This window comes from Ambystoma mexicanum, chromosome 1q (genome assembly GCF_040938575.1).
Source record: "Ambystoma mexicanum isolate Mex_15411 chromosome 1q, UKY_AmexF1_1, whole genome shotgun sequence".
In the NCBI taxonomy this organism is placed as follows: domain Eukaryota; kingdom Metazoa; phylum Chordata; class Amphibia; order Caudata; family Ambystomatidae; genus Ambystoma; species Ambystoma mexicanum.
In genome coordinates, this window is record NC_090922.1 from 263,423,263 (window position 1) to 263,438,565 (window position 15,303).

The 15,303-nt window shown below is 46.0% G+C and overlaps 1 protein-coding gene and 1 long non-coding RNA gene across 5 annotated transcripts in view; both read right to left on the minus strand.

Moving 5' to 3' along the window:
* CMIP (c-Maf inducing protein) overlaps positions 1–15,303 on the minus strand; it is a 726,603-nt gene that overhangs the window by 553,471 nt on the left and 157,829 nt on the right. The window lies entirely within an intron of this gene.
* Positions 6,881–12,842, minus strand: LOC138527334 (uncharacterized). The gene is made up of 3 exons (XR_011283900.1): positions 12,704–12,842; positions 8,219–8,369; positions 6,881–7,368 (listed from the first exon to the last, which is right to left on the minus strand). It is a non-coding gene; the product is annotated as an uncharacterized lncRNA (long non-coding RNA).

The following is a 15,303-nucleotide window of genomic DNA, read 5'->3' on the forward strand; positions in this document are numbered from 1 at the left end:
AGGAACCTGGGATTGGTAACCCTAGGTCTCCTGGGGGCAACCAGACGTGGTCTCCCTCTCACTGTGCTTAGAGAGGCATCAGCTTCACCTCACTGATGATCCCCAACAAGGGTGAAACACGTGTATGGGGTTGCTGGTGGTACACTCGTTCAGATTGGAATTGCCATTGTATTTCGGTGCTGGACTGCCCCTGGGCAGGACAAAGACTGATATGCAAATGGATATTTCCCATCTGTGAAAGGCACAGTGAGTAAAAGCAGTGGCTGCGAACTCTCAAGTGGTTAATAACCACTGAACAGGTTATCATGTCTGTTCTTGCGAGAGAGGGGCGCCCGCTACCTTTGTAAAACTATTATTTAAGGAACCTGGGATTGGTAACCCTAGGTCTCCTGGGGGCAACCAGACGTGGTCTCCCTCTCACTGTGCTTAGAGAGGCATCAGCTTCACCTCACTGATGATCCCCAACAAGGGTGAAACACGTGTATGGGGTTGCTGGTGGTACACTCGTTCAGATTGGAATTGCCATTGTATTTCGGTGCTGGACTGCCCCTGGGCAGGACAAAGACTGATATGCAAATGGATATTTCCCATCTGTGAAAGGCACAGTGAGTAAAAGCAGTGGCTGCGAACTCTCAAGTGGTTAATAACCACTGAACAGGTTATCATGTCTGTTCTTGCGAGAGAGGGGCGCCCGCTACCTTTGTAAAACTATTATTTAAGGAACCTGGGATTGGTAACCCTAGGTCTCCTGGGGGCAACCAGACGTGGTCTCCCTCTCACTGTGCTTAGAGAGGCATCAGCTTCACCTCACTGATGATCCCCAACAAGGGTGAAACACGTGTATGGGGTTGCTGGTGGTACACTCGTTCAGATTGGAATTGCCATTGTATTTCGGTGCTGGACTGCCCCTGGGCAGGACAAAGACTGATATGCAAATGGATATTTCCCATCTGTGAAAGGCACAGTGAGTAAAAGCAGTGGCTGCGAACTCTCAAGTGGTTAATAACCACTGAACAGGTTATCATGTCTGTTCTTGCGAGAGAGGGGCGCCCGCTACCTTTGTAAAACTATTATTTAAGGAACCTGGGATTGGTAACCCTAGGTCTCCTGGGGGCAACCAGACGTGGTCTCCCTCTCACTGTGCTTAGAGAGGCATCAGCTTCACCTCACTGATGATCCCCAACAAGGGTGAAACACGTGTATGGGGTTGCTGGTGGTACACTCGTTCAGATTGGAATTGCCATTGTATTTCGGTGCTGGACTGCCCCTGGGCAGGACAAAGACTGATATGCAAATGGATATTTCCCATCTGTGAAAGGCACAGTGAGTAAAAGCAGTGGCTGCGAACTCTCAAGTGGTTAATAACCACTGAACAGGTTATCATGTCTGTTCTTGCGAGAGAGGGGCGCCCGCTACCTTTGTAAAACTATTATTTAAGGAACCTGGGATTGGTAACCCTAGGTCTCCTGGGGGCAACCAGACGTGGTCTCCCTCTCACTGTGCTTAGAGAGGCATCAGCTTCACCTCACTGATGATCCCCAACAAGGGTGAAACACGTGTATGGGGTTGCTGGTGGTACACTCGTTCAGATTGGAATTGCCATTGTATTTCGGTGCTGGACTGCCCCTGGGCAGGACAAAGACTGATATGCAAATGGATATTTCCCATCTGTGAAAGGCACAGTGAGTAAAAGCAGTGGCTGCGAACTCTCAAGTGGTTAATAACCACTGAACAGGTTATCATGTCTGTTCTTGCGAGAGAGGGGCGCCCGCTACCTTTGTAAAACTATTATTTAAGGAACCTGGGATTGGTAACCCTAGGTCTCCTGGGGGCAACCAGACGTGGTCTCCCTCTCACTGTGCTTAGAGAGGCATCAGCTTCACCTCACTGATGATCCCCAACAAGGGTGAAACACGTGTATGGGGTTGCTGGTGGTACACTCGTTCAGATTGGAATTGCCATTGTATTTCGGTGCTGGACTGCCCCTGGGCAGGACAAAGACTGATATGCAAATGGATATTTCCCATCTGTGAAAGGCACAGTGAGTAAAAGCAGTGGCTGCGAACTCTCAAGTGGTTAATAACCACTGAACAGGTTATCATGTCTGTTCTTGCGAGAGAGGGGCGCCCGCTACCTTTGTAAAACTAACCACAATATAGAGTGTGAAGTAAGTGACAGTGGAACGCTGTCCCATATTTAATCAACAACCAGTAATTGTATAATGGAAAAATAGTCTAAACAGAAATATGAATGGGAGTAAAGCAATTCACACGTACATGTAACAGTCGTAAAAGGTAACTGCTTTCCTACACCTTCGAGAACGGATCAATAGCAACACATATTTGGGATGGAATGATATCGTGACAGGTTTCACAACTCCATGAAACACTCTTAGCTTTACGGTTGAACATTTGGAGGCATAGCAAAGGAATGGGATTACACTGGGTGACTACAGAGAATGAACACAAGTAAAGCGGTTTCTACATTTTGCCCTGATTATTGCTCAATGAATTCTATTGCATTTATTTAGAAGATCACATTGTGATAGAGATTATGTGCCATTTCTTTGCAGTCTACAAGAGGCCTAACCAAATCCTGAGATATTGAAGGGACTGGCAAAGTCACACCATTGCAGCCTACATTTGTTTCTCCTAAAATATATTCAATAGTGCTGGAAAGGCCTGATGGTGGGGAGACCCTTCTCTTCTCACCTGCGCTCCAACCTCCCGTACCTTTAAATGGTGTCTGCTCACTCAGCAGTTGATTGACTCAAGAGGATCGGGGCATCCTCGATATGTTTGATAAACATATGAGGAATCCAGCCATGTAAGGTTCAATGTCACCTGTCAACATCACTGAAGCATTGTGCTCTGACCGCATCCCAGCCCAAAAGCATTAGGGATACGGCGATATGTGTGGACTCCAGCGGTGCTGTGATAGGCGCTTGGCTACATGTTACTTGGGAGGGACTATGATGCACAGTACGTTGCTGTTCTAGAGGATGTTAAGGCGCATTTGGCCTAAAATTTAAATTTGTTTACAAAATAAGAGGATTTTGGTATGAACTTGAAATAATCCAAAGTGGATGGTTTTGCATTAAGGGATTCAGAAAAAAGTTTAAAGTTAAAGTGGGAGACCGAAGCATACCATCAATTTTTGTTTTGTCAGTTTGTACTCATTACCACCTCCAAATTATAAAAGCTACACATTTCTGCTGGAACCAAAACCTTCTTAGAAGCCTGTAGCAGCATTGCCTAGTTTCAGTGTTTGTGGGGGAAAGACCCAGAAGGATAGTATAGTAGGAAGTAGCATGAGAGGCGTTCTACCTTTTAATCTCTGGGCCAATTATTGAAAGGCTATTGTGCATTTGGGCCACGGGCCTGCTAGATTTTGGTATTTTTAGGTGATAGATGTTGACTGTGGGCTAGTCATGAGGGAACAACGAAAGCCGCATAAATGAGTAAGGAAGCTGAGAGTTAGAGATGCTCCAGCAATCGGAACATGTAGTAGTTGGAAAATAACTAGACTATTGTAGAGGGGCACGAGTGAGTCGATACTCTCCAGTCGGGAGGTGGGATAGAAATGTAATCACATATGACATCAGCAAGCAGTTCTGTTTAGTAAACGAACAGAAAGCTATACATATGATCATAACCCATTTTCAATTTCAACACTGTTCCTAGTGGGCACTACCTTGCCCAAGTGATTGAATGCTGCCCGTTGTCACATTTCTATTATTATTACTCTGTAGCCATTTTAGGGCATGCCTTTCGTACAACTGAAATATGCCATATGGGCACTCCAGAGGGGTTGTATTGCAGCACCAAGGTACATGGAACGGCATCTGGAAAAGTGGACACTTTCCCCCATTTTGGGTCTGTGGACCACTGGTCATGGACTGCGGCCATGACCAGTGGCTGATTTGCCCTGCACATTGCCTTAGGCTTAGACCATGACTAAACCACCCAATGTTGCCGCTATACCTGACCTGTAGCAAAGTCTAGCGCCACGTACCCTATTGTGGGTCTGGGGTCTACTGGCAATATTCTATGGTCAAGGCCAGTGGCCACTATGTCCCGGGCATGTCCCAGGTCCCAACAAACCAACCAAGCGGCGACTGGGCCATTGTATCCCTATTGTGGATATGTAGGCTAATGGCGACAGCCTGCAGCCAAAGCCAGTGGCCACTTCACCCAAGTCATGGCCCAGCCACCTGCCTCACCCTGCCCAGTGCCGCGAGTGGGCAACGGGGCAGCAAGAGGACCCTTTCAAAGGGTTATGTAGAGAAAATGTTTAGGCACCCAGCAAAGGTTTTTGATCCAAAGTGGCAGCAATTTAAAACAAAGGTTACGGGCATAAAATAATCAGTTTAGAAGTTTCCAAACTACCCAATCACTTGACTCAAAAAAAGTCTGGGAAAGCAACAACCGGAAGAAAATTTGCAGACGAAATCCGAAATATCAACTCATTTTTACCTACTTCTGAACACTTAAAAGAAACCGCTAGTCTGACCTGCATCAAATGTATGAAAACAGCTACTTCCCATGCAAGATTGAAGCAAATCCATGCAGGTATTCGGACTGTAGGAACGCAGGAAATGTAGCTATGTACAATGAATGGTAAAACGTATGTTTGGCCCACACCCCATTAAAACTTAACCCCCGACCCCCTTGACGAAAGCAAACGATTTTTTTTTTAAATCCACGTCAGGCCTATAAACGGTCTTTAGCGCACATCGGAAACTGGCCTGCCACTTGCTAATACCACGGGTAACTGTCTCCTCGATCAATAGTTCTCACGTGATTGACCTGAAAGTGTACCCGCTAGCAGAAACATGAACTTCTGAGCTGTGGAAAACGAGGTTTCATTTGCAGCACGTATTAATCAACTGAGCCACCGAATGCGACTGATTTCAGCGGAGCAACACCATTGGTGCAGACTGGGCTTTAGGCCTCCCTGCCCCCAAGAAATGTTGGGTTATGTTGACTTGACCTGAATGACCTACAGAGCCGTGACGGGCAGGACACAGACAGTTAACAAACGTCCACCGGCAATTACTAATGTAAAGCATTTCATTGCTGGCGACAGCCTTCGTATGCATACATTTTTAGGCGATTGAAAACGTGATGGGGTGTTGGTACTTGCATGTGAGGGGAGTGTTTGGAAGGGAAGAGGGACTGGAGGCATTCTCACAGCAGTCCTTAGGTGTCTGGTTTTACGCATGAAGGGGAGAGAGAGTTAGTGGTATTCAACAATGCAGATTTACCTCATATAGTATGTGTAGAGAAGTGAGATGATGCCGCCGCCCCCCCCACAAGTAAGCTTACCCCATCCCCGCAGTCTCTGAAGTTAGCCCCTCTCCAAAACGTAAAGGGTTAGCCTGCACCCCACGAAATGTTAGTATAGTTGCACCCCTGAATGATTTACAATCGTCACATTTGCGTTTTGAAAAAAACGACCGAGGGCTGCAAGAGTACAAGTACAGCTTCACACGCCGTGCCTCGTGAAGCACATCAAGGCAAAGCTGTGGGAGGCGGGAAATGATCTGCTAACACCAGGGGCGTTGCTAGGGGGGGATAAGGGGGCTATAGCCCCTGATCTTTTGGTTGTAGCCCCGGATAGAATCTCAGGAGCTACAGCCAAAAGACTAGCTAGCCCCCAGTCCCAACAGTTCCGACATCAGCATAGCCCCGGGTCTTTCCCTACCAAAAAAATCTGGATTGAAAGTGGATTGCTACTGGATTTTCCCAAACATTTAAATCCTCTTTAAATCCTATTTAACTCCAGAAACTCCCATTGTACTCAGAGGATTGCTTTTGGCTTCTTTTTGGCTTCATGCACCCTGAAATATGTTAATTAGCAATCCTCAGTGGAATGCAATCCCAAAACAATCCAAGCAATCCAATCCCCAAACAATCCACTAAAAATCCCAAAACAATCCAATCCCCAAACAATCCACTAAAAATCCAAAAACAATCCAATCCCCAAACAATCCACTAAAAATCCAAAAACAATCCAATCCCCAAACAATCCACGAAAAATCCAAAAACAATCCAATCCCCAAACAATCCACTAAAAATCCAAAAACAATCCAATCCCCAAACAATCCACGAAAAATCCAAAAACAATCCAATCCCCAAACAATCCACTAAAAATCCAAAAGCAATCCAATCCACAAGCAATCCAATCCACTAAAAATCCACTCCCCAAACAATCCTATAAAAATCCAAAAGCAATCCAATCCCCAAACAATCCACTACAAATCCAAAATCAATCCAATCCCCAAACAATCCTATAAAAATCCAAAAGCAATCCAATCCTCAAACAATCCAGCAAAAATCCCAAAACAATGCAATCCCCAAACAATCCTATAAAAATCCAAAAGCAGTGCCATCCCTAAATAATTACAAAAGCAACGGATTACAGCTGGCTTCCTTTTGGCTAAATGTACCCTCGTAGAGATCCAAAAGCAATGCAATGCAATCCCCAAATAAACCTTTTGAAATCCTAAAGCAATTAATTTAGTCACCAAATAATACTTTACAAATCAAAACAACAAAGCAATCCCAAAAATATCCTTTAACAATATAGTCATTGTTTCGGTTTATGAGCTGGAAATAAATTTAGGAGTTTAAACAAAAATAATGTTTACTATAATCCTGAAAAGAAATGCTTAAAAACACATTTGGTGCACCTTGATGAATTGGGCTTTAAAAGCGTCACTGTGGCTCGATTGCTGCCCATTTCAGAGAGTTGCATTTTGAATTGCCTTTAGAACAATAGTGATGACTAATTAGGTCACAGTCATTTAGGTAAAATGGCCATGAAAGTCAAGACCATGTAATGGCATATAAACTATATTTTAAAAGAAGCGACACAGTTTTTTTTCCCCCCACTATATTTATTAAAAAGAGGCAGAGGTTCAATCGGACACTGTGTGCATAGCACAAAAACACAACTGTAGCAATCCCAAACACGGGTGCTTCACAATTTAAAAATAAAGGGTGAGAGGGGACCCAGAACCAGTCCGGTTCGGTCCAGCCCAGGGAGCAAGCGTGATAGGGGACACGGAACCAGTCCAGGGGTGTCACACGAGTATACAGGCCCAGCCTAGGGAGCAAGCGAGTCCGGTGGGGACCAGCCCAGGGAGCAAGGTTGAGAGGGGAAAGAGAACAGGTCCAGGGAGTCACACTAGTATCCAGGACGAGGCAAAGAGCAAGGGAATGCGCAACTACACTTGTGTAGAAAAGACGAGGTTTGGCTCCTTCTTCATCCGGTAGTTCCCAATTTTGTTTTGGAGGGCTTTTCTGCACTCGGATGCAGAGAGTACTGGAAAGCCCATTTCCCTGGCTTTAACATGGATACATTCTGAAATGGAAAAAAGATTTGTGTAAAAAGTTTGAAAAGAGCAAGCAAAGTACTTTTTGGTTGACACATGGCTGTGAGAAATAAAGCATAGACAATTTTCACTGTACACCCTCTAATGTGCTTTCGTAATTCCAATTACTACATTTCTCAAAGCTGTCAATCTGGATGAAACCATGGCAATTCCTTAGAATTTAATATAGATTAGTGTCACTTCCCCAGGAAGTGGCTCTCCGTTTATCTTCTTTCCCATTTCTTTGCATAATTGGTATATTGTGAAGAAATTACCAATCTCGTGTTTCCCCCATGGACAGTGCATTGGTAAAGGAGCCATACAAGCAAAACAAATACACAGGGTTTGAAATTGAGCGGAGCTGGGGGCTATTTAGCCCTGTTTGTAGCCTTGAAGAGCCTGGTTAGCTTTACACCATGCCTACCAGGAGCTAAATTTGGCTCCCGGGCCAACTGATGCCGATAACATATACCTATGGGAATTTAACTATGTGCGTGCTTGCTTTTGTAACAATCTAAAAAAATAACATAGGACACCACTATGACATTTGAAGCTTAACGGGTCATAAGTAATGGACAAAGCAATATGTTTGCATGTGGGCATATAATGAGTGATGGACAATAACCGGTTAATACACGAGCCACAGTATTTGAGCTACCTTTCCCCCCCCTCTGACACAGTCTAGAAGCCCTATGGCTTCATAGGAATGTTGGGGAGGAGGGTTTGAGATTGGGGTGGAGACACAGAAGCCTACAACCGATAGTATTTGGATAGAGAAAAAGCATTTATTTATTTCATAAGGGCACACACCAACTTTTGTTTAACTCTAATGGCACTTACCTCTGATGCAGTTGATGGACCAGGGTTGGGATTTGCATCGGGAAAACTTTTTCTGTGGCTCCCGTCCGCCTCCTCTATATCCACTGAAGGGCCAGTTCCAAGCAGTGCTCAGCTGCTACCTGCTAACGGGAATCCACTGTGTCCCAGTAGGCTGAAATAATAGCACAAATATTAATATTACACATTTTAATACAGTACGCATTCTAATGACAATTACCAAGACCCGGAACCAGCGCAGGGAGCCAGATGGGAACCCAGACACAGCCCAGCAAGTAAGGAAGTTCGTTAGGAACCCACCCATGGAAGAGTCTCGGGCAGGTGCCAGTCTTGCCTGAACTTCTGAAATGGTGAACACCTAGGCACACAAAGCAGGTAGGCGTTTGGTTATTTGCTGAAATATTGACTGCCCATGGTCATTTTAATCCCTATGGCCATTTACACCCAGATCCTGCCCCTCCCAAAATACCTCCTTATGGGAACTTTGAGCTCACTTTAATCAAGCCTTATCAGACTTTGCGCTTAAAGTGCCTGCCTGTGATTTTCAAAGCAGTATTCTAAGAGTTAATTACTTAATTGGAGTTGTAAACCCACTACTGGTGTGATAAAAAATGTCTTAACCAGGTCTGCCTTCAGCCACAAAGCAGTTCAACGAAGCAACTGAACAAGTCTGGAAGTGTTAAGATGAAAAAGAGTAGGATATACCCTAAAGTATGGGTGCATAACATACGGCCCGCGGGCCAGTTGCGGCCCGCCATGCCGTTTTGTCCGGCCCGCCAGCAACAAAGACTTTCCTAATGGAGGGCAGCCCGCAAGCAGCATCGGCCCGCCTCCATTAGGAAAGTCTTTGTTGTCTTCCGGGCCGGACAAAACAATGGCCCCCATTGGTTCAGTGCACACGAACCACGCAGCTCCTACGAGCCACGTAGTGCGTGTGTGCTGATCCAATGGAGTGCCAGCACTACGGCTGGCGTGGCCAGTAAGGCTTGATGCGGAAGGCATTTCAGCCTTGCCCCGCCCACGCCAGCCGTAGTACCGGATCTCACCAGCAGGGGGGGGGGAGAAAAGGAAGAGAGAGAGAGAGAGAGAGAGAGAGAGAGAGAGAGAGAGAGAGAGAGAGAGAGAGAGAGAGAGAGAGAGAGCGCGCGCAAGTGCAGTGTGTGTCGAGATGCGGAGGGGGTGCGTGTGTCGGGTCTGACTGAATGTGTTTGTATGCAAGTTCAGTGTATGTTGAGATGCGGGTGTGGGGTGTGTGTCGGGTCTGCCTGAATGTGTTTGTGTGCAAGTGCAGTGTGTGTCGAGATGCGGAGGGGGTGCGTGTGTCGGGTCTGACTGAATGTGTGTGTGCAAGTGCAGTGTGTGTCGAGATGCGGAGGGGGTGTGTGTGTCGGGTCTGACTGAATGTGTTTGTGTGCAAGTTCAGTGTATGTTGAGATGCGGGTGTGGGGTGTGTGTCGGGTCTGCCTGAATGTGTTTGTGTGCAAGTTCAGTGTATGTTGAGATGCGGGTGTGGGGTGTGTGTCGGGTCTGCCTGAATGTGTTTGTGTGCAAGTGCAGTGTGTGTCGAGATGCGGAGGGGGTGCGTGTGTCGGGTCTGACTGAATGTGTGTGTGCAAGTGCAGTGTGTGTCGAGATGCGGAGGGGGTGCGTGTGTCGGGTCTGACTGAATGTGTGTGTGCAAGTGCAGTGTGTGTCGAGATGCGGAGGGGGTGTGTGTGTCGGGTCTGACTGAATGTGTTTGTGTGCAAGTGCAGTGTGTGTTGAGATGCGGAGGGGGTGTGTGTGTGTCGCGTCTGCCTGAATGTGCTTGTGAGTTTGTGTGCTGAGTTGGGGGTGGGAGTTCGGGTCTGTATGGGTGCATAGTGTATTGGTGTATGCTTGTGGGTTTGTGTGCTGAGTTGGGGGGTCGGGGGGTTCGGGTCTATATGGGTGCATAGTGTATTGGTGTATGCTTGTGAGTTTGTGTGCCGAGTTGGGGGGTGGGGAGTTCGGGTTTGTATGGGTGCATAGTGTATTGGTGTATGCTTGTGAGTTTGTGTGCCGAGTTGGGGGGTGGGGAGTTCGGGTCTGTATGGGTGCATAGTGTATTGGTGTATGCTTGTGAGTTTGTGTGCCGAGTTGGGTGTGGGGGGGTTTGGGTCTGTATGAGTATGTATGCATGGTGCATGCTTGGTGGCATGGGGCATAGTGTTTGGTTGGGGGCCATGGTGTTTGGTTGAGGGGTGGGGGCCTTGGGGCATAGTGTTTGCTTGAGGGGTGGGTGTCATGCGGCATAGTGTTTGGTTGGGGGTGGGGGCCATGGGGCATAGGATTTGGTTGAGGGATGGGAGCCATGGGGCATAGTGTTTGGTTGAGCGCCATGGGGCATAGTGTTTGTTTGAGGGGTGGGGCCAAGCCTCCCGCCACGCCACGCCTCTGCTGCGCCTACCGCCCCGTCCACATTTACTTTTCGGCCCACTATAGCCATCATGTAAGGTACTTTTGGCCCACTGTCAAAATCAGTTGTGCACCCCTGCCCTAAAGAATAACCATTTTACTCAAATGTATGTTGCTTTATAACTACTTCTGCTGTTCAAATACAACATTGTGCTTTTGTCAGGCTGATTGAAGAAACTGAGCCAGGATAATAATAATAATAATAATTTAGCATTTATATAGTGCTACGAACCCTCAGGTATCCGAGTGTGTGTGTGGTGCTCATTTATCGACCACGGAAGGATAAAAGGCTGAGTTTGGGGCTGCCGGGATTCGAACCTGCGTCAGCAGGCTCTGCACAGATGTCAAAGAGACTGCGGTTTGAGCAATCATCTCCACCAGCTTGTCAGAGGTGCTGGGCATTCAGTGGAATGGACCTGGTCGTGAAATGGCACCATCAATGTGCAACCGCATTCATGTGCCATTGTTCAGGCCATTTGCCAAAAAAAATTGCAAAGACGAAAGCAAACCAGCCATTGCTAAGTGCTGAAGACAGACATGTTTACATTCCAGTGGTTGCGAATGTGCATGTTCCATGCCACAGGGGGGGTCTTGCAACAGCCGATTAAGGAAAGCAGGAGGCAATATTTCTAAGGCATCTGGCAAGGGAGAGGCAGCCATGAATGTAGAGCATCAACAGGGAAGGGAAAGATGATTCAAGGGGAGATGGACCACCACGGTGCCTGCCCATTTTGCCCCATTTATCTATGGGGGCGCACTCCCAACACCCACAATTACTTAATTTTCCCCTACCCCAAACCCCATAACAAAAATGCAGCAAAAAAACCTGGCAAAACAGCCTTTCACCAAATGCAGTGAAACAGCTGTGACCAACTACACAGAGATGATGGCACACGATGTAGAGCTAATGTGTACTCGTGTGAAACGCCTCAGGTTATCCTTGTGGATATCTTTCCAAACCACCCCCCCACCCCCACTTATTGTCCCATTCAAGTGCAGGCTCCCAAGTTGGACCTGGGGAAAAAGGGGCTACATATGCACGAACTTTCTTAATCTGTATGAATTTCTTAGAGGACAGCCAAATGCGGGTAAATTGAAAGGGATGTGTTCGTTTTGAACACAGTCGTGGCCTCAGTGAGCTTTCAAAATGCACAGTTGGGTCAACATATTCATTAAATTAGCCCCCCCCCCCCATCGAACCCCACAGATGCTGCTCTAACTGCACAGCTTCCAAAGTAGGATTTACGACTATAGGCTCCTTTTCTTTGAGGTGCCACCCATGCGTCATGTCCTATACAACGGCCCCTCCAGAAAACTCAGCTGGTTTTGTGATAAAGTGCAGTTGTGCCAGTAAATCAATTGCAGTAGGTCTAGGCGCGCCCACTGCACCCCTTCCCTCCCACACTGCCTATGATACACATACACCCAATCCCAGCTCCGAGTACAATGGCAGCTGCATGGTGCGTTAATGTGTTTTGGACTGAAACTCACAAAAGCCATAGCTGGCATATATGACGCTGGATCATTGAAGTCGTATGAAAACAATGGAGCACAATGTTGCAGACACGTGTGTATATTATATGTTCTCCTGTAAAGCTCTAGCCTGCTTTAATATCACTTGTAAAGCAGGTTAGAGCTGCGCCGTGTGAAAGTAATGAAATGTGCCAGCAGCTCTAACCTGCTTTACAAGTGATATTAAAGCAGGCTAGAGCTGCGCCGTGTGAAAGTAATGAAATGTGCCAGCAGCCTGTTATCCAGGGAAGGAAAACATCCCGGTGGCATGCAGATAAACGCACTGTGCCGGCCTTTAGGAGAACATATGATATCCACCAAGGGTCTGCAACAGTGCTCCCTGCTTGGAGGCTCACGGAGAAATGGCGTCGCTGGTCCAAGGAGGCGGATGGGGGCGCTGGACGTGGGGAGCGCGCACTGCAAAGGCAGAGTCTGCCTCATAAATCAACACAACCTGTCTGACTCCCGAGAGACACACTCCTCACTATGCAAAAGGCTCACTCTGAAATAAAGCCTAAAACGTGTACATCAGCTCCTTACCCAATGATTCTGGCTTTGTTTATCGATCCCAGCAGCATGATCCACGCTCGAATCTCGTCCTCCATTGTCCAGTGTTCCCAGGTGGAAGGAAAAAACGCGCTGCATCGCCTTACGAAAAAAGCCCAAAACAAGCTGACTCCCACCCAAATTAACCGAAAAAAGCAAGCGCACATGTAAACGCCATGAGTGGGTTTCAAAAGTAAGAAACAGCACAATTCATAAACATAGAGAAAACACACATATACTAAGTTAAAATAAAAAGTAGTGTTAGTGGCTTGTTATTACTGAGAAAGAAGTCAGTAAAAAAATCCCCAAAACTCCTGCAGCCCAAGACAGGCAAATCGTTGCTTGGAAAAAATCCCCCAAATCCAAAATAAATGGAAAAAAAATCTGAAGCTTGAAAACTTTTAAATAAAGACACAATTCTCTCAGATGTCACTTTGTACATTTCTCAAAACTGCCATTTTCTAATTTCTGAGCATTTCTCAAAACTCTACCATTTCTGACTTACAAAAGTGTCTTTATGCTTTCAGTAAATCAGAAAAGTGGTACAGCCATCTGGGAAATGTGCAGCTAACATAGGAAAGACTTGCACAATAGATGTTAACGATACCTCACAGGCACCATATTTTAACTCCTTTTTGCGCTCTGCAATGAGAATCCCCAGGCAGTGCCTGTCCTGCACTCCTCAGAGGCACTATGGCCATTGTCAGGCCATATTAGGGACACTGGAAGCTTTGATGTCTGTACCCCCACATTCTTAATGTCACAGAATACAGTGCTTTTAGGAAAAGTGTTGTTCCACCAAGGAACAATACTTTTCCAATTTTACATGGACTTCAGAATTGGGCCCATGTTTCTGTAAAGTGAAAAGCAGTTTACATTTTAAAAATGGAGCACCTGCAGCCCAGCAGGTCTGCCAAGGCAACCTGACCGGAGATGTAAGCTACATGGAGACAGCCCAGTGAGGGAACTGCAAAGCCCTCCACCAATGGTCCCATGCCCTGACCTGCACGATTTCATATGAAGAGAGCCATGTCTACATTGCCAGGATGCTGCCAGGCCTGGACTGGCCTACAGGGCAATGCCTATATATTTTTTTATTTGTATTCCGGGATTTGTAGTGCCATTACAACGGCAAGACTACAAGTCCCAGAATGCAAACATAAAATTAGGACAGTTACACGTTTTCAACGATCTGTGTGTCCCGGATACGCATTTTTATTACAAAGTGCTGTGTGTGTGTGTGTATATATATGTATATATGTATATATATATTTCATTCAATAAAAAAACTTTGTTAAAGGGACGTTATGGTTAAGTTGCACTAATAAAAACCTATGAAATTCAATGAAAAAAACTTTGTTAAGGGGACGTTATGGTTAATTTCCTATGGGTTTAGCAACTTAACCATAACTACATGGCCGCTACAGCAGGCCATGTTATATATATATATATATATAGTGGTCGTACTCCAGTTCAGGAAATCAGCCCATCAAACAACAGCAAGTTCGTTCACTTATCCAGTATATATATAATTTGATGTACAGGGTACAAATGGGGACAATGGTTATATGTTGCACAAGCGAAAACAGTAAGACTGGCTGTCTATGCATTTCAAATAGTGTTTTAATAGTCATAGTGCTGAACGTATTTAGAAGGTGCCATTTGCTGGACACATGAGTATGGTGTGCACGAACTGAAATAGTAACAAGTATTATTTTTTTTACAATTGTGTTCCTTTCGTATGAAGGCTATATTGAATCTGAACAAATATCAGGAAATATATTACTTCATGAAACGTTTTGTTTTACATGTTCAATACATCTTGGATTTTTCCCGGTGCAGCACCCAGTACCAGGGGCGCCAACTTGTGGTTATCCCGGGGACAGCCGGCAGCAAAAAAAGCCCAATTTTAAGAATAGTTTGCGATACAAAAACATGTTTCATGGTGATGCTCTTGTAGTAATCGGCAAGTCATCCCAGAATCATCCCCAAATGATCAGGGCCAAACATGCTCTTCAAGTAATCAGCAGGTCATCCCAGAATCATCTGGGGCAAACCTGTTGATGCTCTTGACGTAATCGGCAAGTCATCCTAAAATCATCAGGAACAAAGAGTTTTCTAAAATAGGGATGATGTTGGCATCCTCAGCAAGTCATCCTAAACCCATCCCCAAATCATCACCCACCATTCTGAGACATTTGCTGATGACTTTAACAGCGTGATGACTTCTGATGATGTGGGAATGACTTCTAATGTAGTTTGATGATCATCGGATGACTCCAGGATGGTCTCTTAACTCATCCTTTTAGACCTGGGTTTCTCGACCATGTACGTGTTGCCTGCCTGCTCTGAGCCACTGTCCTTTGATCCAACAGGCAGTGACACCCAGTACCCCATCTGACCCTTCTACAGGGTCATTGATTCTGGCAATTTCAGTACTGTGGTCAATGGCCGCAACATTTTGCAATGTGTTTTTACAATACATGCACGGTTTCTTCAAAGATCCAGCTCCGGTCACTGTGGTACCAAACTGTTTAGTGTTCAACCCTCAGGCGCAGCGTTTAGATGGTTTTAATGGCGCGCTGAACAGTTGG